The sequence below is a fragment of the Cupressus sempervirens genome, chromosome 5 (genome assembly GCF_028749045.1).
Source record: "Cupressus sempervirens isolate cs-2001-9-10 chromosome 5, ASM2874904v1, whole genome shotgun sequence".
Classification (NCBI taxonomy): domain Eukaryota; kingdom Viridiplantae; phylum Streptophyta; class Pinopsida; order Cupressales; family Cupressaceae; genus Cupressus; species Cupressus sempervirens.
In genome coordinates this window covers 272973860-272998526 of record NC_143122.1, presented here as the reverse complement: position 1 = coordinate 272998526, position 24667 = coordinate 272973860, and positions in this window count along the sequence as shown.

Genomic DNA, 24667 nt, shown 5'->3' with positions numbered 1-24667 from the left:
ATTTTTGTAATGGTAAATATTGTGAAGACTCAAAACCTTTGAAGTCATTTTTGAATTTTAGCCAAATAGGTAAGGGCAATTCCAAATATTAGTTTGATATCTTCCTTTCACTGGAAATTCAAAAAATACATAAGGAAGTCTCAACATTTTGGACTAAATAATATTGATGAGAAGTCTTATGAATACATAATGTTGGATCTAAATTGTGATCAGCACAAACTTCTCTAGTATCTTGAGAGTAATCTTGACATTGAGTATTAAAATGCCCTAGTCTCTACTAAAATTTATTGACTTTAATGTCATCCTAGTATTTAATGGATTGGTGCTAACTCCCCCATTGAGACTTTATCACTAGCTTCTCTAGATGAGGTTTACTAAAATCTAGAAGAAGACAAGCTTTAACCTCAAACTAAGGACACTCAAAGGGAATAGGATCATGTTTAAGAAAGATGCCTAGATTATTTTCAAACATTTCAATAATCTAGGGGTCTATATATTCAAGGGGTAGAAGGGGAAAAGAGATCCAAAAAGGAAATAATTGAATATCTCTAAGCTGAGGCTTGAAATTTGGAACCCAAATCATGGTGAAGAGGCCAAACCCAAGATAAAACTAGCCTTTTTTCTTATGAACAAAATCCCTCGACACTTTGGTTTTGAAAATAGTAATGAAATATTTCAAAACTTGATCTATAGAAAAGATATCCTTTAAACCAGCTCAAGAGGAGAAAGTCCAACCTTTGATATTAGGGGAAATAAGTGAAGTTATAGCAAATTTAACTATGATTGTAGTTTGATGGAGAAGGCCTATAATGATGCAACATGTGAGGTAGATGTGTGATTCAAGGTTGTTGCTCTTGGATGCCCTTATGTTGAGCCAACTTCTTTTGCCAAATTTACTGAGCTCTAGTTGGTTAAAATGGTGTTCTAATATTGGCCAGCTTTTTAGTAATCATGAGCTTTGAATTATTCCCATCCTATTTTTACACCTCATGAGGGGGGAAAGAATTCAAACCCACGAGCCTTGAATTACTCATGTCCTATTTCTACATCTCTTGAAGAGGAAGAGAGCTCAAAACCATTCAAGAAGGATGTGAAGTACCTTCATAGATATTAAAAACTAGTTTTTATTTAGAACAAGGTCGAAGAGTGCCATTATCCAACCTATTTTTTTTATGTTAAAAGAAAGAGTCCTTAACCGATTTCTTTTTTTGAAAATTTTGATTCCCACCCAGGAAGTGGGGGCATTCAAAATCTTGTTTAGAAGATTCCCCAATCTCAAACATGGAGGAATGTGTATTCCCCTTGTTGTGAAGATTCCGAGGAGGCTAATTTGAAAATGATCGAGCTACAGGGTTAGGGATTGATTTTCAAAGGTCATAAAAGTGAGGGTTAAGAAAGAATGGTTTTGTAGGTTGAACAACTACTTTACCCTGAAAGATTGAATCCACACTTTGAAAAGTCCTTTGTCCATATGAATGGTTCTTGTATTGAAAGGAACATCATTGAAAAATAGGGTTAGAAGGAAAAGACTGAGCAAGCTATACAATCGGCATGGATGAAAAAATGTTTACAAAGACTTGAAACCCTAAATGTTGTGCCAACAATACCACCTTTCCCTCTCTTCCAAAACCAAATCTATTACCTATTACTGTACCTAGTCCTGATAACACTACACCTATTCTTGCACTAAAATGGGAACTTGCAACTGCATGTGAACTACCTCTGATGCCTCCTCCATTGTTTCCTCTTTCACTCCCCATCCAAGAGTTTATTCTCATTTTTTTAGATTCATGGAATCTAACGTAACTCTAAAATGGAAAATTATATCTAAGTGGTAAAGACCTAAATTCTCTATTTATAGAGATAGTAGACCAGAAGTAATAATTGTCATGTGTGAGAACCTGAGGAAGACAAGAAGTATAGGGTGTTGCTTCATATGGTGGTTGAATAGAAGATTCTATAATTGGCATGCAAAGAAAGAAGGCTTAAGAGGTTGAAGGCTTGAAGGGTAAAAATCCAATTAGAGATGAAGGGTATGAATATGAAGTAGAATGGAGGACTAAACTAAAGATTTGTAATCTATAAGTGAGTTGTGTTTTATTATTAGATGAAGTCCTACTTCTACTTTCTAATCATTGTATTGGTATGGATAAATCCTTTGGATTAATTTTGACTAAAAAACATTAGTAAATCCATTAATAGGCTGAAATTATAATGAAATGTTCTAAAGTCCTCTAACAAGGCTCACTCCTCATAGGTTGATTTAAATAATTTAACTAGGTCACATTTAATACTGTGTATTGTAACCTTTAATAGGGTTGGCTCCACATAGAGCTAACTTTAGAAGAGTGAAATTTGGTAGCATGTTACAAGTGGTTTTTCCCAAATTGGGTTTTCACATAAAATCCTTGTGTCAAAATGTGTGATTGATTTTGTGGTTTTGCATGTTTACATTTCTACAAACATACTTTGACATAGGACAATGATATGCATATATTTATTATATTGAATGGTCAATACATGCATAAGGATAAGTTACAGTATTGAAAAGTTTTATATGTACATTTGGCCCTTGGATAATTTATTCACCCCCTTAGTTATTTTAAAGTATTCCAAAATTTCTCTCTTACAATTAAAAAAGTTACAATAGTGATGGGATGTAGGCATTTATTTGGATTTAGCATTTCTTTTTTCTCCACTCTTTGATAATTCTCATTCTTTAGTAGATGAAAAGTGCTTGTTGTATTCAAGTCTAGAGGTGTCTTTTGTTTTAGGTGACCTCAATAGCTATTCAAAGTGTTTGACAACTTCATCTATTTTGTTCATTCTTTCCATTGGTTATTTTCATGCCTTAACACACTTCTCAATTGCTCATTATATGACCTTAGGTTTGTGATCTACAAATCCTTTTTTTCTTCATTATTGACAACTATGAATTAATTTATCATGTCCAAAAGATTGTCTGTGAGCTTCTGTACTTCAAATGATCTCTCTTTAAGTTTGATAGCTATCCATCTTTTTTTTATTGAGCAATGAGCTTGTCTTCTATTTCTTTCTTCTTTTTCTCCATTGATTCACACAATGTGATTGATTGAATTTCATGTTCTCTCTTGAGATATTTTTCTTCTTTGGTTAGAGAAATATTCTTTTCTAGTAATTTTTTTAATGCTTCATTGTTACTATCAATATTTCCACCATTAAGAAATCCTTCTATGTCAACTTCTTTGCATTGTGTGTCATTTTTCTGAATAGCTATATCTTTCCTTCTTTTTACAAGTTCTATTACCTCTTATTTTATTTATTCTAATTGTTTCAATATGATCAAGATTTTAATCCTCTAGTTCTCCATGAATTTTCCCATTTTATACACTTCCATATCCATGATCTATTCCTCTCAAGTTGTTAGGCTTCCTAATAAGAGAATTGAGCTATGATACCAATTTTTGGAAGGATTAAAGGGAAATGAGATACTAAGAGGCGGGGGTGAATCACAATCTTAAACTTATTATGATAAAATAAAATTATTGATTTAACACCTAAATCATCTCATATCTTTAACTAAAAAGCATAAAATAATAAAGATAAAACATAATCATCCATGAAAACTTCAACACATAACAAAATGATTGGGTAATCTAGAAACACTTCAATGTGAAGGTAAAACTAGGGTGGGGATGAAATCCATAAATCTTCACTATTGTAACAATAAAGTTAATCTATTAAGGTTATGTTTTTTGATCATAAGATATGATCTACCCTGTCAAGAGTTTTCCTTATAAAAATCTTTAGAGACTATTAGGTCTCATCTTGTTAGAGGATTTTATACTCACAAAAAAAGGAGCTCTTTTAGGAGGTTTACATCGATCTATTAAGACAAATCTATTAAGAGATTTACCATGATTCAATTAACTATAACTAATTTGGTACCTAACCATTAGTTTTCTTTGTAAGCTTGTCTTGGGTCTCCTCTTTGCAATAACTCTAATCTGATCTCCTGATCTAATATTTCTTTTCAATACTTTATTGTTTTCACTTCCCTTTGTCTAATCTACTTTCAAACTTAATGTTTTTCTTCACATGCTCAGACAAACACTTTCTCATTCTCACTAATTATAGGGTTAGAATCCTCCTTAAATATAAATTATGTGAAAGTTCTAGATCTTGATTGACAATTGACAATTCATCATATTTTTCCATTTCTATTTATTTTGTTATTGCTTGAATTTCATTCCTTGGGATCATCACCTTTTGTAATAATGTGTGATCATCATCTTAGCTAGCTCTACAATTATTAAATTCCATATAGAAGTCAACCAAAATGGTTTATGTATGTTTTTGTGCTAGTACAAACTCATATGAAAAAAATGAACTAATCGACATTTGATTGTTGTGATACTCAATAATAGTGAATCATTCATACTTTCACTCAACTTCTATATACTTGCTTGCTTAGTTCTAACTATATTTCTCAATGCATGCATGTGCTCAGTCTCAATTTAATACTCAACAATAACTATCCTTCTTGGTATGATCTATGCATACTTTTCCTTTACATCATAGAAATTAGGTGTTTCATATTGGATGGGGTCTACAATTCTGCTAGAGCATAGTAATTGAAATATCCAAGTTGAGAGCTTAAACATAGGAGACCTATATCTAGTGGTTACAAAATTATTGGGAGGATAGATCTAATTTTTAGGATAAGTCTCATGTCACTCTTGTAAACATATTTATGTTTTCGATGATCTTGCAATAAGTTGATCATAAATGCATGATATTTCACCTTCTTACTAAAAAAGTTAATTAGCTCCATGCATTAGTTTCATTTGTGGTATCAAAAATTGATTTTGAATTAAGATTTTAAGTTTTATTACTTGATGCACTGTGAGGTTGTGGATATCTTATGAATTATTTTTGTTCCTCTCAAACCTTAATCAATTTGCACATAAATTAGTGAATCAATCACATATAGATTTTCACTTGAAACATGTAACATTCACCATATTATTTCATCTATCATAGAAAAATTGTGTGAGGTATGATGTGGAATCTTCAAAAAGTTGCAATCTAATAAAATTTCTATAGTAGTCAAGTCTACACAAAGAATGAACTAAAAAAGGAGAAACTATCCATTATTATAGAGAAACTACCTATGGTTATGGGTCAAAGGCCTATTAGAGAGCATAAGGGATAAGTTGTGTTTAGATTCTTGATGTTTATAAAAGAGGCATGGTTTGAAATTTTAACTTCAACTTGTGATGAACATTGGCTATCATTTTAATTTTCATCACATCAATGATTCATTGTATAATTTGATGGTGACATGATTAATTTTGTTGGGTATGTTATAATGACTTAGTTAAGATTTTTGTTATATAGGATATAGGAAATAATTTTTACTTCAAATTTAAAATATATACAAAAAAACCCACTCACATACCATATACTCAAAATTATGTTGCATCAATCAATAGGTGATTATATTTGAGCAACTAAATACCAAGGAAAAGGATACACAATATTAACATTCAGATTTATTGATCATGCCTATACCTCTCAACTAGAGATTATACTATTTCCTTTAGTGATAATTTTGGAGATTAATAAAAAATAAGAGATTGAAAGGAATAGAAATAGAAGGATTTATTTCACACTAAGATAGCTTCTTTCTCAAGGGTAATTCATTGCATGAGAAGAAACCTATTTGTGTTTTTGAAAATATGGGGCTTGTGAAATTTCTCCCTAAAGAGAAGATGGGTATATGTATCATGAATTTTCCTTTAATGAGAGAGAGGCTGAGGGGGTTGGGTGATATCTTGAGCACACCAAGAGACATTAGATACAACCAAAGAAGATATCAAATTTCATAGAAAATATATCTCATGTGATGGCATGTCAGTGTTTATTTATTAAAAAATAGAGAGGTTATTTTGATAGTAACTAAGGGAGATTTAGACATACTTGAAGGAAATGTAGAATTTCATAAGAAATGTTGGAATTAAAGATTGAGTAACTGAGAGGGGGGATGAATCAGTTAAAAAAAAATTTAATCATAGATCCCTTCGATGTCTTAAAGATCTTCAACAAGTATAACTAAAATGATGTAACTTGATAAATTAAACTATTATTTATCTTTAAGCATTCATGCATGTAACTAAAAACAAAATGAAAACAAGAGACACCGGATTTAAAATGGAAACCCAATATGGAAAAAACCACCAAGTAACTAGTCACCAATTTTTCACTCTTCTGAAGTGAGCCCTATTAGGAGCCTACCTTGTTAAAGGTTACAATACACATTGTTAGATGTGACCTTGTTAGAGGATTTAATCACCTTGTTAGGAGTGGCTTTGCTAGAGGTCTTTAGAAAAATTTAACTAAACTGTCACCTTGTTAGAGGATTTACAAAATGGTTGTTAAACCAACTTTGTTAAGAGATTTGAAATCACTACTACAATGGTTAGAAAGCAACAATAAATTGACCTGAACAAGATGCAACTAAATTTGCTGACTACAAGTCTCTGTTTAGCATCATTAGATCCTCCTTGATCAAATGCAACTTTCCTGCTCCTTAATGATCTTTGATCATCCTTCAAATTCACTTCCATAATAATCAGTCCTTATATCACATTAAGTACACTTCCACTTCACTCACACTTAGAATTTGCAACTTGACTTCTTAATTATACCATTCAAATTGTGAAGTTGGCCCATATATAGGTTACATTTACCAATAAATCATACATTAGTCAGCTACAAATATTACTCTAAACAAAAAAAATTTATTTCATAAATAATGAAATCTTTTACTGGTCGACCCTACTCAGTAAATATTGCTTCCAAAAATTTCTTGAGTTAACCTTCTTGACTCGGTTAACATTGCAATATCTGTAAAATCCTTTCGCTATCAAGTTTACTAGGTAAGAACTAAATTCCTTGATGAGAGCTCGGTAAGAATTGTTTCTGCCACATCTCCTTTGATGACTGAGTGAGCTCGGTAAGAACTGTTTACTCGGTAGATACTGCAAGTTTTTTTTACTAACCTTTTGGGCTCGATAGATTTTGTCCTTTGCCTCATTGACCATCTAAGCTTGGTAGACACTATTCTCTACCTTACTGACCATCTAAGCTTGGTGGACTCTATCTGATAACTAATATGACATTTGTGTGACATCAAAGACAACACACAATTAAAAAATTGTATCCAAAAATCTCCCTCTTTGGAATTGATATCAACACAACATGTCATGGTAGAATGAAATTTGAAACCAAGTCTTTTACTAACAGAATAATTCACTTACTTTTTCAAATACAGCAAGCTGCCTCTTTCATAATAATCTCTCCCTCTTTCACAAACTCTTATTATTTTGCAAATTTCATAAAGATATGACAGTATACTCTCCCTCTTTGACATCACATGCCAAAGACAACTTAAAACAACTAAATAGAATTGTACTTGATGTACTGATTCATATGCAATTTTTTCATTGGTTTGCTGCATCAACTGATAGATCTTCAATTTTTTTCCTATTGATGCATCACTAAAACTATATTTTCATGAGCTTTATATAGGGGAATGACCCCTAACTTACCTCTTAGATACAAGAATTCATCCTTAGGGAAAGGCTTTGTGAATATGTCAACAATTTGTTCCTTTGTATGAACATATTCCAATCTGATTTCCTTTTCTTATACCAATTCTCTAACAAAGTGATACTTTATGGCAATATGCTTGGTTTTTGAATGCATCACTAGATTCTTGGAGATGTTAATTGCACTTATGTTATCACAAAACATAACAACAAGTTCTTTGATTTCTTGCTTCATACCTTCCAATAATTGTTTGATCCACACAATGTTTGAGCAGTTTACTGCTGCTGCAACATATTTAGCCTCTACTGTGGATTGAGATGTACAATTCCACTTTTTACTTGTCCAAGAAACCAACCTTTTTCCAAGAAAGAAAGCTCCTCCACTTGTGCTCTTTCTGTCATCAATATTCCCTACCCAATCTGCATTAGTGAACACCTTTAAATCTAAATTTCTTCCAAGTTTATACCATAATCCATAATCTTCAGTTCCTTTTAAGTATCTCATGGTCCTTTTGATTGCCATCATGTGATTTTCTTTTGATTTTGCTGAGAATCTTGCTACAATTCCTACTACAAGGGCAATGTCTAGTCTTGTGTGCACTACATATTGCAACTTTCCAATCATAGATCTATACAATGTCTGATCCACCTCCTTTGATTCATCATCCTTGGTAAGTTTTAATCTAGTACACATAGGAGTCCCAACTGGTTTGTAGTCTTCTATACCAAAATTTTTCAGTATCTCCTTGATGTATTTAGATTGAGTGATGTAGATGCCATTCTTACTTTGTTGAATTTGAAGACCAAAAAAGAATTTGATCTCATCAAACATTGACATTTCAAATTCTTTGCAAAGATCATCATTTCCTATGAACAAAGTATCATCTACAAATATTTCTACCAAAACAATCTTATTATTTGGTCCTTCCTTTATGTACAAACTAGTGTTGTCATTAGTTCTTTGAAAACCAATCTAAATAAGATAGTTATGCAATCTTTCATACCATACTTTAGGGGCTTGTTTTAGACCATATAATTCTTTATGAAATTTGCAGACTGTGTCCTTTTTGTCTGGATCAACAAAACCTTTAGGTTGTTCAATGTAAGCCTCTTCATCTAATATGCCATTGAGAAATGCCAACTTGACATCCGTCTGATAAACTTTGAATCCTTTTAATGCAGCATATGCAAGTAAGGTTCTGACACCTTCCAATCTTGCAACATGAGAAAAAGTCTCTCCATAGTCTACATCTTCTTCTTGAGAGTATCCTTTGCATACCATTCTAGCTTTGTTCCTTGATACCTTACCATCTTCATTTAGTTTGTTTCTAAATACCCTCTTTGTTCCAATCACATTCTTATCTATGGGTCTAGGTACAAGAGTCCATGTTTTTTTTTCTCTATTTGTTCTATCTCTTCATTCATAGCTTCAATCCAACTTTTATTGTCTAGTGCATCTTTGACATTTCTAGGTTCAAAATCAGCAAGTAAACAAGTACCTTTCAACTTACTTCTTGTCATTGTTCCTTCTAATTTATCTCTAATGATCTGATCTAGTGCATGATGTTTTCTGACATACTTGGCTAACATGGGTTCCTTGCATTTTGAATGACTTGCATTGTTATCCTTTTGTGTCATAACTTTTGGTTCTAATTCTAGTTGCTTAGGCTCAGTAGACGCTAACTCGGTAGCTTCTATTTGCAACTCGAGTTCTTGCAGCTCAGTAGGTACTGACTTGGTTTGAACTTCTTGTGACTCGGTCAATGAAGACTCATGAGTTGAAGATTCTTGATTAACAGATGTATTTGGTATTGTATCAAGTTCAATCTAAAAAAATCTCCTATAGTCTTTAGGTTCCTATTTTCTTTCTTTTTCTATTCTTTTTGCAAACTCATCAACTTTCACATGTGTACTTTCGATGACTTTGTGAGTAGATAAGTTCAAACATCTATAAGCTTTACTTTTGCAAGAGTATCCCAAAAATATTCCTTCATCACCTTTTACATCAAATTTACCTTTTCTAGATTATTTCAAAATGTAACATTTGCTTCCAAATACTTTTAGATAACTTACATTGGGTTTGTAGCCTTACCATAACTCATAGGGGGTTTTGAATGAATACCTTTTCAGTTGTACTTGGTTCAAGGTATGAACTGTAGTGCTGATAGCTTCCTTCCAGTATTTGATAGCAATGTTTTTTTCAATCATTAAGGTTCTTGCATAGTCCATGATAGATTTGTTCCTTCGTTTTGCTATTCCATTTTGTTCAGAAGTTCTAGGTGCAAAAACTTGTCTTTTGATTCCTCTTTCAATGCAAAAGTTATTAAACTTACGTGAAATGCATTCTCAACCTTTTTTAGACCTTAAGCATTTCAATCTTTTGCCTATTTCCTTTTCTACTCTAACCTAATACCACTTGAACTTTTCAAATGCTTCTAATTTCTCTCTTTGGTACATGACAGTCATCATTCTTGAATAATCATCAATGAAAAGAATAAAAAATTTCTCACTAGTATAGCTTTCAATGCCTATAGGTCCACACAAATCAGTATGCACAATTTCTAGAAATTCTTCAGTTTAATAGTTCTTGCTTTTAAAACTAGTTTTTCCCATTTTACCAATTTGACAATTTTTGCATAGACCAACCTCAAGTTTATTTATGTTAGGAATGCCTCTTACTTTCCTGAATTTACTAATTTTTATCAAGTTGTCAAAGTTTACATGACATAACCTCCTATGTCATAACCAACTTTCTTCAATTTGAGCAATAAAACATGAACATTCACCAAGTTCAAGATAAAATAAGTTACCTCTTGTTTGAGTGCCTGATCCAATCAGCTTGCCTTGCTCATTCAACAATCTTGTTTTTCCTTACATGAATTCTACTTTAAATCCATTATTGAGTAGTTGTGCCACACTCAACAAATTGTGCTTTAGTCCTTCTACCCAATATGCATTATCACATACAAGTTCTTTGGTCAGAGAGATTTTTCCTTTTCCTTTTATACAACAAGGTTAATTGTTCGGACCAAATCTTACACTCCCACCATCATAGTCTTCAAAGTGTTCAAACTTAGTTTTATCGCCAGTCATGTGATGAGAACAACCACTATCTATAATCCATGTATCATTTCTACTCATATGAGAAATGAGTGCCATTTCTTCATCAATATCAGACTCATCTTTTATAGCTAAGTAAACAATTTCATCTTCTTCTTCATCATCAAAATTATTGGAATCTTTTGCCATGAAACATGTTTTCTTTCCTTTATTGTTGAAAGATTTGAATTCTTTCTTTCCATTGTACTTGTGACCTTTCTTCTCATCCTTATTCTTCTTATTTGGGCACCTAGTAGCAATATATCCAATTTCTTTACAAGAAAAATAGATTAGAGGAACCTTACCTTTGTATTTTTCTTTGCCTCTTGAATATTTTCTTGCTAGTAGAGCTTCAACTACCTCAAGATCACTGTCTGAACTTTGTTTTGATTCTTCATCACTATCTGTCTATGGATCCTTCATCTTCTTCCCTTTTTCTTTGAGTGAGATCTTGGCTTCAAATGTTGATTCAATGTTCTTGGCAGCTAGAACATAATTATCATAGTTGTCTAGTTTGAATGAATTCAATCTTCCAACTATGGCCTCTAAATTTATCTTATGATTTGCTTCATATCTTCTTTCTTGAATTATAGAGACTCAGATTGCATAGATAGGAAGTAGAGTTCTAAGAACTTTACTTATAACTATCTCCTCCATGATTTCTCCTCTAGATGCTTTGATTGCACTAACACATGCTTTAACTCTTTCAACATACTTTGCAATGTTTTCATCCTCTCTCATCCTCATTTGATCAAACTGTCCTCTCAAGCTTTCTACTTTGGCTCTTCTCACATTATCATCTCCTCCATAGATCTCTTTTAGCTTGTTCCACATTTCAAAGGCAGTTTTGCAATCCTTGATGTCATCAAATTCTTCGTAACTTGGATCAAATGCTATATCTATCATCATGTTGTTGTGAGTCTTCTTTTCAGCAATATCATTGATAGATAATGTACCAAAAGGTTCTTCATATTTTTCATCGAGGTACTTCAGCCCTGTATCACCAATAGAAGCCAGATGAAGCCTCGTCAATCCTTGCCATCCTAAGAAGTTGTCCCTGTTAAGTCTTGGAATTTCCTTTTTGTAAGACATCCTGATCTTTGGCTTAGATCCTTGAAATCTTTTCCTGTAAGCACCAAAAGCTCTGATACCAATTGTTGGAATTAAAGATAGAGTAACTAAGCGGAGGGGTGAATCAGTTAAAAAAAACTTTAATCACAGATCCCTTAGATGTCTTAAAGATCTAGTTATTGCTGATACTTGGTAAACATAACTAAAATGTTGTAACTCACTAAATTAAACTATTATTTATCTTTAAGCATTCATGCATGTAACTGAAAAAAAAAATAAACACAAGAGACACCAGATTTAACGTGGAAACCCAATATGGGAAAAACCACCAAGTAACTAGTCACCAATTTTTTACTCTTCTGAAGTGAGCCCTGTTAGGAGCCTACCCTATTAAAGATTTCAATACACACTGTTAGGTGTAACCCTATTAGAGGATTTAATCACCCTATTAGGAGTGGCCTTGCTAGAGGTCTTTAAAAAAATTCAACTGAACTATCACCTTGTTAGAGGATTTACAAAATGGTTGTTAAGCCAACTTTGTTAAGAGATTTGAAACCACTGCTACAATGGTTAGAAATCAACAATGAATTGACCTAAACAAGATGCAACTAAATTTGCTAACTATAGGTCTCTATTCATCATCATTAGATCCTCCTTTATCAAATACAACTTTCCTGCTCCTCAATGATCTCTGATAATCCATCAAATTTGCTTCCACAATAATCAGTCCTCATATCACATTAAGTCCACTTCCACTTCACTCACACTTAGAATTTGCAACTTGACTTCTTAATTATACCATTTAGATTGTCAAGTTGCCCCATATACAATTTACGTTTACCAATAAACCATACATTAGTCAGCTACAAATATTACTCTAAACAAATGAACATTATTTCATAAACAATGAAATCTTTTATTGGTCGACCCTGTGATGCAGAGCCACACCTTGGAAAACTCAGGAGGAATCAGTCACTCAACTGAGTTGCTTCAAGGGGCATCTACAACCTTCAGGATCAAACACTAAAATCAGATTCAATAAACAAAACTTTGAAAATAAAATCTCCCAAAATATCTTCTTGTTGCCTTCAGATAGACCTGCACTCAGACATGAATAACTTTTGAACCAGAAAAGATTTACTCAATCCAACCATTGATATTTGGTATAACTAGGTTTCAAACAACGTATAAAATTTTGAGAGAAATCCAATAGTTCAAACTTGAGATATTGATCCTGCATCAGAGTACATTTTTCTGCAATTGTTATTCCTTAAACTGATTGCCATGAGAAATATATGAAGCATAACAGTAGAACCATAATCTTTAAAATAAAAAAAAACACACGAGACCAAAGGAGACATAAAACTTCCCATTCCTCCCTAAATTTGAATCATTTTTTACATAAAATATTGGCTTTTTAATAACCAAAGTCTGACTGGCCTTGTTGTCCAGTAGTAATAAAAACGTTTTCTTTTCTATCTAAGAATAGGAATCTGAAAGATGCTTTACCATCAATACCATGTAGCAATCATGGATATTCTTGTAACTGCTAAGAATAGGAATCTAAAAGATCCTTTACCATCAATACCATGCAGCAATCATGGCTATTCTTGTAACTGCTAAGAATAGGAATCTGAAAGATGCTTTACCATCAATACCATGCAACAATCATGGATATTCTTGTAGCTACTAAGAATAGGAATCTGAAAGATGCTTTACCATCAATACCATGCAGCAATCATGGGTATTCTTGTAATTGCTAAGAATAGGAATCTGAAAGATGCTTTACCATCAATACCATGCAGCAATCATGGATATTCTTCTTACATATCAGACTAGCTTTTTAAAGAAAACCGACTTTCCTCCAAATAGAAGGAATATGAAACGGTTTCTTTTATTCCATAGCCATTTTTTCATCATTATGAACACTCCTAGAATTTCCACCAACTTTTTGATGAGATTCTTTTAATTATTGACCACATGGCATTTCTATTACCAATTTTATCCTTTCTAAAACCGACACTAACATCATTAACCCTTTGCTCTATCTCTCTAACATATCCGACTAAAAACTATAACATTTATTTAATAAAACACCTAATTATATCCACTAAGACATAATCCTAAATTATTAAAATTGACCATTTAAAATATATGGAGAATCTTGGACCTTTGAAATGATTTAGTAATGAGATGTGCCTGCATCACCTTGCTTCCAAAAATTTCCTGAGATAACCTTCTTGACTCAGTTAACATTGCAATATCTGTAAAATTCTTTGGCTATCGAGTTTACTTGGTAAGAACTAAATTCCTTCATGAGAGCTTGGTAAGAACTATTTCTACCACATTTCCTTTGATGACCAAGTGGTCTTGGTAAGAACTATTTACTTGGTAGATACTACAAGTTTTCTTTACTATCCTTCTGGGCTTGGTAGATTATGTCCTTTGCCTAGCTAGCCATCTAAGCTTGGTAGACACTGTTATCTGCCTTACTAACCATCTGAGTTCGATAGAATCTATCTGATAACTGATATGACATTTGTGTGACATCAAAGACAACACACAATTGAAAAATTGTATCCAACAAGAAAGCCATACCATGTACAACACTAAAGGAAGCATTATATGATGTAACAAACTAGTCCTGCTCCTATGCTATCTTCTTCTAGGTTATCCTTAGGTATTTATTTTGACCTAATAGGGTTTCTTGTTATCCTAGTCTCCTTAGGATCCTAACTATGAGGTCCTAGTCCATTCAACTAGTGCACACCAATTAGGTAGAACAATAATTCTTCCAGTACTTCCCAGGCTTGTTAGCTCTTCTTACTTTCTTGACAACAACTCCAAAATCATACCTTATTTTGATCAACAAGAACTCCATGAATAGGCATGGGTATTTTGGAGGTCATTTAAATTTTCTCCAAGATCCAAAATTCATTTAGAGATTGGAACCCTAATCAAGTTCACAAGAATATAACATTCGCTCCCAAAACTACCAAATGGGCTACATGCAATTAGACCTCCTAATGATGAAAAATTGGAATAACTTCAAAAATTCCTTAACAAGGGGGTAACCTAATCACTTTCTCAAACACTCTTTTCAAATAACTAAAGGATTCTTGAGGTCTCAATCTCCTAGGACACATGTAGAGTAGGACTTACAATAATGCCTAAAAATTAGGGTTCACATAGAACTTGAACTAGTCTCACAAGAATTGTGTTTTACCCTTCATAGAACATTCACCAATGCCTCCCTTTATAGTTGGAGATCCATCACTCATGCCTCTAACAATTCCTAGTCTTTGATTGAAGAAATCTAAGCATATAATCTCTCCTAACACATATGTACTCTCCTTTGATCTCTAGTTATGCGGCTCTGGCTTGCCTAGGGCATCACCATAAAAATACTTCCATTGATTCCTAGGGACTCTACTTTACTATAAAATATGTAAAAGGATTCATATTCCTAATACAAATACTTGTGCATGTTCTAGGGTGGGAAGAGGAGCTATGACTCCATTTTACTCAATTGCTTGATTCAAAACAACAGATAGACAAGAAAAAAAAAATTATTTAACCAACTAAAATGATACAAAAACATAAAATATAGTTATAAAAATTATTAAATTTAACTCCTCTAATACTTCCAAACACTACAGATCCAAATTCAATGCATGAAAATTCCAAAACCCTCAAAAAACATAAGTTGTAATTGTCAAGGTATTTGGACTAGAGCTCTTTATGTGCATGGGAGACTTTTGAACTAAGTTCATCTTCCTCTTCTTCATCACCATGGTGGAAAAATAGGTGCAAGGGATTTCAACATATAATATGGCTCCAGCTATAGTGGACATGGTACAAAGAAGATAAAAACATGGTTTCAAGACTACCAAACCCTAGATTCAACCAATTTTTGACATTTTTCATGGTCCACTTTAGCAGCCCATACCTATCTTTTGGTGAGGAAAATGGGTATTTCAACTACCAACTCCCTTCTTATGTGCCATGGCCAAATAATGTCTCCATTACTGATCCAAAATCTTTGTCTTATCCTAATAATATTTCACTTGGAGGTAAAAAATCTTTGGGAAATCAGCCTACCAAAGTTTGGAAGGAAAAATTGGGGTCTACATCTATAGTAAGATCAAATAGTCCCAATAATAATATGCATAGTTAAAATGCCACACTCATAGATGGTGATGCCTAGCTTCTTGTGATTGAAGATGGACTTCTTGAACCACAGGTCACTTACATGCTTGACACAACAATCATTGGTAAGATTTGGTACTTCCTCCTGACTGTAGATCTTCTTTCTTGGGTAAAGCATTACTGGTCTAGTGTTATTGATTTATTCTAAGCTTTCTCAAGATAATGTTCTTCCAATTAAGAGTTGGTTTTGTAAAGAGTTGGGAATATATACCACTACTTGGTCTCTAAAATCTAAACCTAGTCATTCAACCTATGATTTTATGCCATTTTGGATTGACCTTCATGGTTTACCAATGAAATATAGAGATCTTCAAATTATTGAATTGATAGCAAAAAAAATTGGAGTATTGATCCATCATGATCTAGTGTCTTTTGATGAACCATCTCTTTCTATAAGGTTTTATGCCATACTAAATCTAAATAAACTATTACCTTCTTCCTTAATTATGTCATCTAAATATGATCAATGGAACCAAAAAATTATTATTCAAGATGCATAGACTATGATTGAGATGGTGGGTTCGTTGGGTCATTTTACTAATCAATGTTGAGATCCAAGTTGCTCTAATTGATAGTTTGTAGTAACCATAACTCTGACCCACTCAAGTGTACTTTCAGGACATAGTCTATTCCTTCTACCCCTAATGATGTGTGTGTATCTCAAGCTAAAATTTCAAGTGATCCATATCATTTCTCATTTGTAAATCCAGTTGTTACCATTCACCAAAGGGTAATTGTTTTACACAAAAAGATCAATCCCACAGAGACTGTTCAGGTCCTAAGAAATCTCTATGCTCATTTTTGAGGAATTATTTTCCTCTTATGACTTCTACCAATTTAGGGTCCTTCTCCTTTGATTTTTCTAAAAACTTTATATTGTTTTTGACCCATCTTGTTTCTAATTGGAATACTGATCAAGATAAGTATAAGTCTAGATTAGTCTCTTTTCACATCATCAACATCTTCTAAACTTGCAATTAAATATCTAGCTACACCAATGAAGAAGATGTTATTTATCCCTCTTAGATGGATGCTATTGTTAATGAGCTTATTTTTAATGATTAACGTCTTTCTTTATTGTCTAGATTAGAAGCTACATCAGTTTCCCAAGGACATTCATTGTTTTTTGAATATGCCTAATTTTTAGCAAAAGAGTGTAGTGTACCAATTCCTTCCAAATTATTTAATGAAGATAACATGCTCCATGACCCACATTAGGATAATGTACATTTTAAATTGGATTAATGAACATATTTTACTCTATGGGTTAAATGCTGATATACATTCAAGACAGAAGAATTTGTAAGAGGAGTGGTCTAAATTATGTAAGCAAGAAGAAGAGTATTAGAGACAAAAGTCTTGAGAATTGTGGCTTTAAAAAGGGGACTAGAATACTAAGTTTTTTCATACATCTACCAAAAAAATAAGGCTAATAACACAATCTTTACAATTCATGATCATCTAGGAAAATTGATTTATGATGCTAAGGGCATTCAAACTGAGAGTGTAACGTTCTTCTCTAACCTTCTTTCCCCTCCATCATAGGATCCCCCCTCTTCCCACCTTGTAGATGAGATCTTGGATTCTATTTTTTATTTGATTCTTATGGCTGCTTTTACTCTGGGATTCATGGTGTAGTATTTTCTATGCCTATTGATAAGGCACCAGACCCTGATGGGTTCACTGCATTATTTTTTCAAAAAATTTGGGATGTAATTTGTTTTGAATTGCTTGAGTATCTTGAAGAATCTAGTTAAAATGGCTCCATTTTGAAGAACTTTAATAACACCAATATTACTCTCATCCCAAAGGTTAATGATACCCTTTGTTGATTCCCCTCCTATTTCTTTATGTAACACTATTTCCCTGGTGTTGTTTGTTGTCATTTGTGAGGCCCTCTTTACTTGGGAGTTGTAGATGAAGTTCTCTATGATTTTTAGTTTTTTGCAAATGGGAGGTAAGTGGAGAAAATTTGAACTAGGAATTTGCATGGAGTGGATGAAGAAGGAAGAGGTGTGGGAGATTTTGAGAAGGGGTAATTTCACTAGGTTTATGGAGAGATTGAATGGAGGCAATCCTGCCATCACACAACAATTTCTCAAAACTTGGAAAGAGGGCTCAATTATGGTGGGTAACCAGTGCATGGAGATCATAGAGGAGATGATTGTTGAGGCTAAAGGCATGGAGCTTGAGGGTCTCAATTTCTATAAGGAGTAGAAGTTATCTGACAAAACCATGGATGATTTTGTGGACTCTAAGATTGAGAAGGCTCGCTTGGTTAAAATTGGTAAGTCCTTCATCAACCTGGCTTCAGTATCCCACCCATGGCAGTTTGTCATGTTTGTTATCATGGAATATTTAATTTTGGATGGGAGATTTACCAAATGTTATGTTCACCACTTCATGTTGGCCAACAATTTTAGGTATAATGTGAAAATTAACTTCCCCTATTATCTGAAGCAGTCTCTCACTATCTCTATCCAAGCTTTACATAAAGAACCAAATGGTGAACATGTCTGCCATGAGGGTCTAATGGTGCTTATTTTGAATACTTTAAAGGCCAAAAGAATAGTGAGAAGCAGGGGTCAAATTAAATATGTTGACTATGAAATGGAAGGAAGTGCCCATGAGAAGGGTTATGACTCTAAAACCCAGGATGAGGCTGACGGGGATGAGGTTTATGTGGTTAAGGGAACTAGCAATAGATCTAAGAAGAAAAGGAGAGCTATGGGTCACTTTGACTTTAAAAAGGAGAGTGATTTTGTGGAGGATCTGCTAAGGGTTTATAAGAAGAAGTATAAGATAAAGGGGAAGAGGGTTAAGGATAGTCCAGGGAAGAGGGCTTTGTCCCCTTCTGATAATGATGATATCCTAGCCTAATGCTTGGAAAAGAAAAGATACCTATCTAGGTGCCCTGATAAGGAATTAGGAGATAAAGGGGAGTCAGGTGATGAGGACTCCTAGGAATAGGGGATTCATGAGGTTTGGGAGAATAGACATGAAGGTACCCCTAAGCCTATGAAAGGGATGCATGGTAACCTAGGTGCTATACTAAAAGAAATTGGGGTCATGAAGAGCTAAATTCAAACACTTGGCAATGACATGTAGGAACTTAGGAAGGTTGTCATGTGTGTTAGTAAAATTGCACATGGTGAGCGCATCCTTAGCCAACATATTGATAGGCTCATGGAAGTGGTTGGCAGTGCTAAGGATGTTAAAAATCTTATGCAGAAGATTTTGCAACTAGAGGCTAAGAACAAGGCTATTGATAGAGACTTCAATGTGAATTAGGAGAAGGTAACTATGATGGAAGCCAAGATGTATAACCTTGAGAAGTTAATTAAGCAAATGGCTGAAAATGTGTCTATCCTGCTAAAGAAACTGGTCATGGATAAAAGCCAAGACTCTCCTCTCATGGTTGATAGCCAAGGTCCCAACAAATGCACTAGGGGCCATTCTAAAAAGATTGACAATATAGCCAAGAAGGATGAGGTGAAGGCTAGGTAAAAAAATGTGTAGATGCTAGATGATCAAGCTCTAGACTTGATTAAGGCCATGTAGCTAGTTCTTTTCTCTCTTTTGTGTTGTCCTTTTTCTTTCCTAGTGTTGTTTCTTTGATTTTTTTTTAGTAGTTCTATCTATGACCTCTTGTGTTTCTTTTTGGAGGTTTGTTTTGTTTTTGTTCATAAATGATCTATATTTTCTAAGACTGTCCTTTTGTAATAAGGTTTTGGGTCCTTAAAACCTATTTTTACTTAATCAAAACACTATCTATAAGATTATCACAAAGGCTATTTATTTACATCTTAAGCTCATTATTCCAAAAATTATATCAATAGAACAAGGGGGTTTTGTTCCTAGTTGAGAAACAACTAAGGGAGCTATAATAGCCCATGAGACCCTTCATTCCATCAAAGAACATAATATTTTAGCCTTTTTTGTCAAATTAGATATGATGAAGGCTTATGATAAACATCAGTTTGGTTTTCCTTCTAAGTGGTGTAAATGGATTAAAGCTTGCATTTTAGGTGCACATTTTCCTATTCTCATTAATGGTGCTCTAGTAGGTTTCTTTGCCTCTTCCCAAGGAGTTTTTCAAGGTAACCTTCTTTCTCCATTCTTCTTTATCATTATGGAAGAGGCCCTTAATAGACTTATTAACTCTTTTAATCAAAAAGGGTTGTGGAAAGGTATCAATATTATAGGTACATATTTCTCCATAACCCATTCTCTTTTTGTTGATGATACTTTACTTTTTGGATCATCTACATATCAAGGAGCACAAAGTATGATGAAAGCCATTGACCTATATACACAAGTTTCAGGTCAATATAGCAATGTCACTAAATCTAAAATTTATGTTTTTAATACATCCCAATTGGTTTCTCAAAGAATAATCCATCTTCCTTATTTCCCCCATGATTATTTACCTTCTACTTATCTTGGTGTTCCCTTTTTTATGGGTTTAAACAAACCCTCTTATTGGAATTCTGTGATTAGTCGTATCAATAGTGGAATTAGTACTTGGAAGGTTCACTAGTTATCCCTCTTAGGTAGAATTATTCTTATCAAAACTATTCTTTCTTCCATTCCTAACTATTAATTCTCCATTCTGCAAGCCCCCAAAGTGATCATATCTCAAGTTGAAACTTTAATCTGCACCTTTCTTTGGTTAGATAATATGAATGGTTAGAAGAAAATACCACTAATTTCTATTCATGCCATGTGAACCTCTTATAGAAAAAGAGGTGTCAAATTTCCCAACATTACCAATAGGAATAGGGAATTTGGTGCTAAAATTGTTTGGAAAATGTATGAAAAAACTCTCTACCAAATGGTGTTGCCTTTTGCAAGAGAAATATTTAGATAACTTGGAACCTTCCTGAGTTCATACTATACTAGACTTGCCAAAGGGGTCTATCATTTGGGATTTCATGATGGCTTCTCAAGAAGTTATTACTACATTTATATCATGGCAAGTGAACAATGGAGATAGTGTCAATTTTTGGTTTGATTCATGGAATGGGTTCCCCTCCCTTGTCACTATTGATTCTCTAAAGGATTTTTCAAACATAGTGATTCAAGTTTGGGGAACATCCTTTTCTAATTATGTCTTAGCTATTCATAAGTTTACAAGGCTAGTCATTTGGCAAGACCCCTCATCTCTTCCTATATCCCACAATTAGGCTACTTCTTTCAAAGTACTAGCTGAAATTAATGTCTTTATATCTAATTATCCAGATTTCCTCTTTTGGGTTCCAGCTAAAGATGGTAAATAATCTATTAAACTAGTTAAAATTATAAGGAGACAAAAGGCGATAAGAAAGGTTGTTCCTTTTCCATTAGTCCCATAAGTCATTCCAGAGGAAGAATAATAGGATGAAAAAGACAAAGAGGATAACCTTCCCTTAAGTCAAAGGACTCATCTTTCTAGCACTACTAAGGTAGAATGGTGAAGGAGATCCACTATAACACCACCATCCATTCCTACACAACCTATTTAGGTTAAAACTTTAAAGGATGAGTTACAAAAATGGATTGATGAGCAAAAGGACCAAAGGGTCGATGCCTTTAAGATGTTAGATTTTGATTTCATGCATCTAGGCACTAAAATTGTAGGAGATCTGATAAGGGATACACTGATAAATTAACCTCCACAAGAGGATTGGATTCAATTGCCACCTCAGCCACAAGGACCTTTAATTTCTCCATGATCACCAAGTCAAGATTTATCTTCCTTGGATAAAAGTTTGGTTACTCCTCTCCCTCTGGTCAATGAAGAACAAGTGCAAGTTGAATAGATAGAAAAGCCACAACAAAGATCCACCAATGAAGTATTAGAGGAGGGGTAAATAGATGAGGAACCTTAACATACTTCCCAAGATAAAAAAGGTGAGTACTATGGACTCAAAAAAGATAGCGATACCTAATATAGATCTCTCACAAAAGGAGAAGACTTTGAAGAGGAGTGATAAAGGAAAGGGCCTGGGTATGTGCAGGATCATGGTGTGCCAAAAAGTGGCAATATGAAAAATATGTAGTTCTGAAATGCCTCAAAGAATTTCAAAATCTATTCCCACTTTTTTCCCACCCATCCTGATACTAAATGAAAAAAATTAATACCTTTATAATTCCTACTATATCTTTCAATACCAACCTTAAATGGTCATCTTTAAAACATCCCGAAAATGTGTTTTTGGCATGTTCTTATGTGTTTTTTACTTCAAGCATGTAGCTAACAACTTTTTTTCAACCAAAATTTGATGTAACAAAAAGGGTTTCTTAAGAATGTTCTTAGCTTTTCATAAATGTAACTTTTGTCAAATTAAAAGTTCAATAAGTAATTATTACTTATTTTCTAATGGAGTTAGCTACAAAGTGTTGATTGCCATACTGGTTGAAAAATAGCTATAACTTTCAAATTATATAAGATTTGTGAAATCCAAAAGATGTGTCACATTCTATGCTTTGACTAGTATAAGAAAAAAAAAAAGAAAAACTTAATTTTGATTTCTTTTGAACTATTTAAGGTGGTCAGACACGGGAGTTTTTTAATTCTTAAAATAGTATAGTAGAAAATTCATAATTAATTATTTATTTGGAATAAAAATTGCCAAAAATATGCATCACATCCAGGCATGAGTCTACTTTTTATATCTAAAATTATATTTAAAAATATTATCATTTGATTATGATTAAGGTGGTCAGACATACACCTACTTTTTATTTTTGCCCTGAAATTTTTGTAGTACTGCATTAAAATCCAAACTTTTAACCAATCAAATAATTTTTTCTCTAGATAAGGCCTTATAGTTTAGAAACTAGATTCAATTTCCTACAAATTATTTTCTTACAAATTTTTGATATAAAGTCCAGAACCACTATAAAATTATGTGTCAAGTTGACATAACCCTGATTTGCTAGGTTTTCACTGCCACTTAAGGCCATAGTTTGGTACACCATGATCCTGCACATACCCGCCTAGTTGTACAAGCTCCCTCTTCATCTAAGAATAATTATCTAATTGAAGATACTCCAAGATGGTTGAGAAAATAGTTTATGGTTAGACATAAAAGGTAGCTATATTCTACTGAGGAAGAGGGAAAGAGAGAATTAATTGAAGCTCTCAAGAAACCTGAGCCACTTACGGGTGATGCATGAACATTGGCCTTCATTATGAGTAATCAAAATTAGGACTTGTTCACCCATGTTACTATCACTCCTTTACATGTAGATATTGAGGATTTGAACTCAAAATATTATCAAACCAAAGAGGTCTTTCTTGGAAAACCCACTGTGGATATTGCCAAATTGATGGTCACTACGAGAATTAAATAAGTGTTTAGGCACTTAGAACAAGATGAGTCTAAATTCTTAAACCTTCAGTAGTAGAATGAACTCCTAAGACTTTATTTTCATAAAGTAGTTGGTTTGCTAGATCTTAAAAATCATGAGGATACTTTAGGAGCAAAATTTGATAGGAGTAATAAGTAGAATGTATAATTAGATCCATTTTAGAGGGCTTGTTAGCAATGATGAGAAATGTTTGAAGGAAAAGGTGTGAAAATCATACAAGGAAATCTTAAATTGCTACACCACATACAGGATAATGTAGACAAGATAATTTGTTTATTGAAATAGGATTTTGGGTTGATAAATGAGATACATACCTAGGGTAAAGACTTGCAATCTTTACAATCAATAAAGGGTTAGAGGTATCAGATGTTGATGGACGTATATACTATCGATGAGTTAGATAATATAGATAATTGGATTGAAAATATTGTAGATGGTAATAAAGTAGTGTAAACATTACATGCAGATATTCATAAGCTCAAGGATCAAGCTCGAGAGTAGATTTTGGAAGTAGAGAGACATTAGAGTTATGCTTGCCTTGACATTTTTGAAGATGATTCAAGGGATAAAATCTTGATAGTGCAAAAGGTTGTTAAATAGTTTTGGAAGACTTTTGAAGAATCTTGTACTAATGAGGATATTAGACAAGAATTTAAGACTGAAGAGGCATTGCAAGAATTAGATGTAAAATTGGGAGATTTTGTAGAGACTCACATAGAGGTAGGAAACCATTGACAAAAATTAAAGGATAAATATGATGCTTTAGATTTTCTAGATGCAACTCAAGTAAAAATATTGTAAAGAAATTTAAGAACAAATACCCAGACATAGCTCTGATATAAGGGGGAACAACACTCAAAATTTAGAATTTTAGTTTTGACACATAGTAAATTTTTATTTATTTTTAAACCATGTCTCCAAAGGTCCACTTCTCCCAAGGTGTACAAGATGTGCTTATCCCAAGGTACACCAAATTTTTTTTGAAAAACCTAGAGGTGCACCAACAGTTAATTACCAATTCCAAATTTAGAGCTTTCCATGCATCGGAAATGCATTCTAGTGACATTAATTGCTATAAACCTCTATAGAAGGTTGAGCTTCTATTTTTGGCATCTCTAGAGACTCCTACATCATCTGATGGCTTTCTTCTTCTTATTTTCTCATGCTTTTTTTATTTTAAGACATGTAAAGGCTCATGCACCCACTAAATGATATAAATAAGGGTCGAGTCCTACTTAGCACCAATTAGAGAGTTAGTTTGTAAATAAATAGGTTTGTTTTATTAGTTTAGAAGCATATATTTGTTGGAAATATAAGAGGAGTAACTAAGAGGGGAGGGG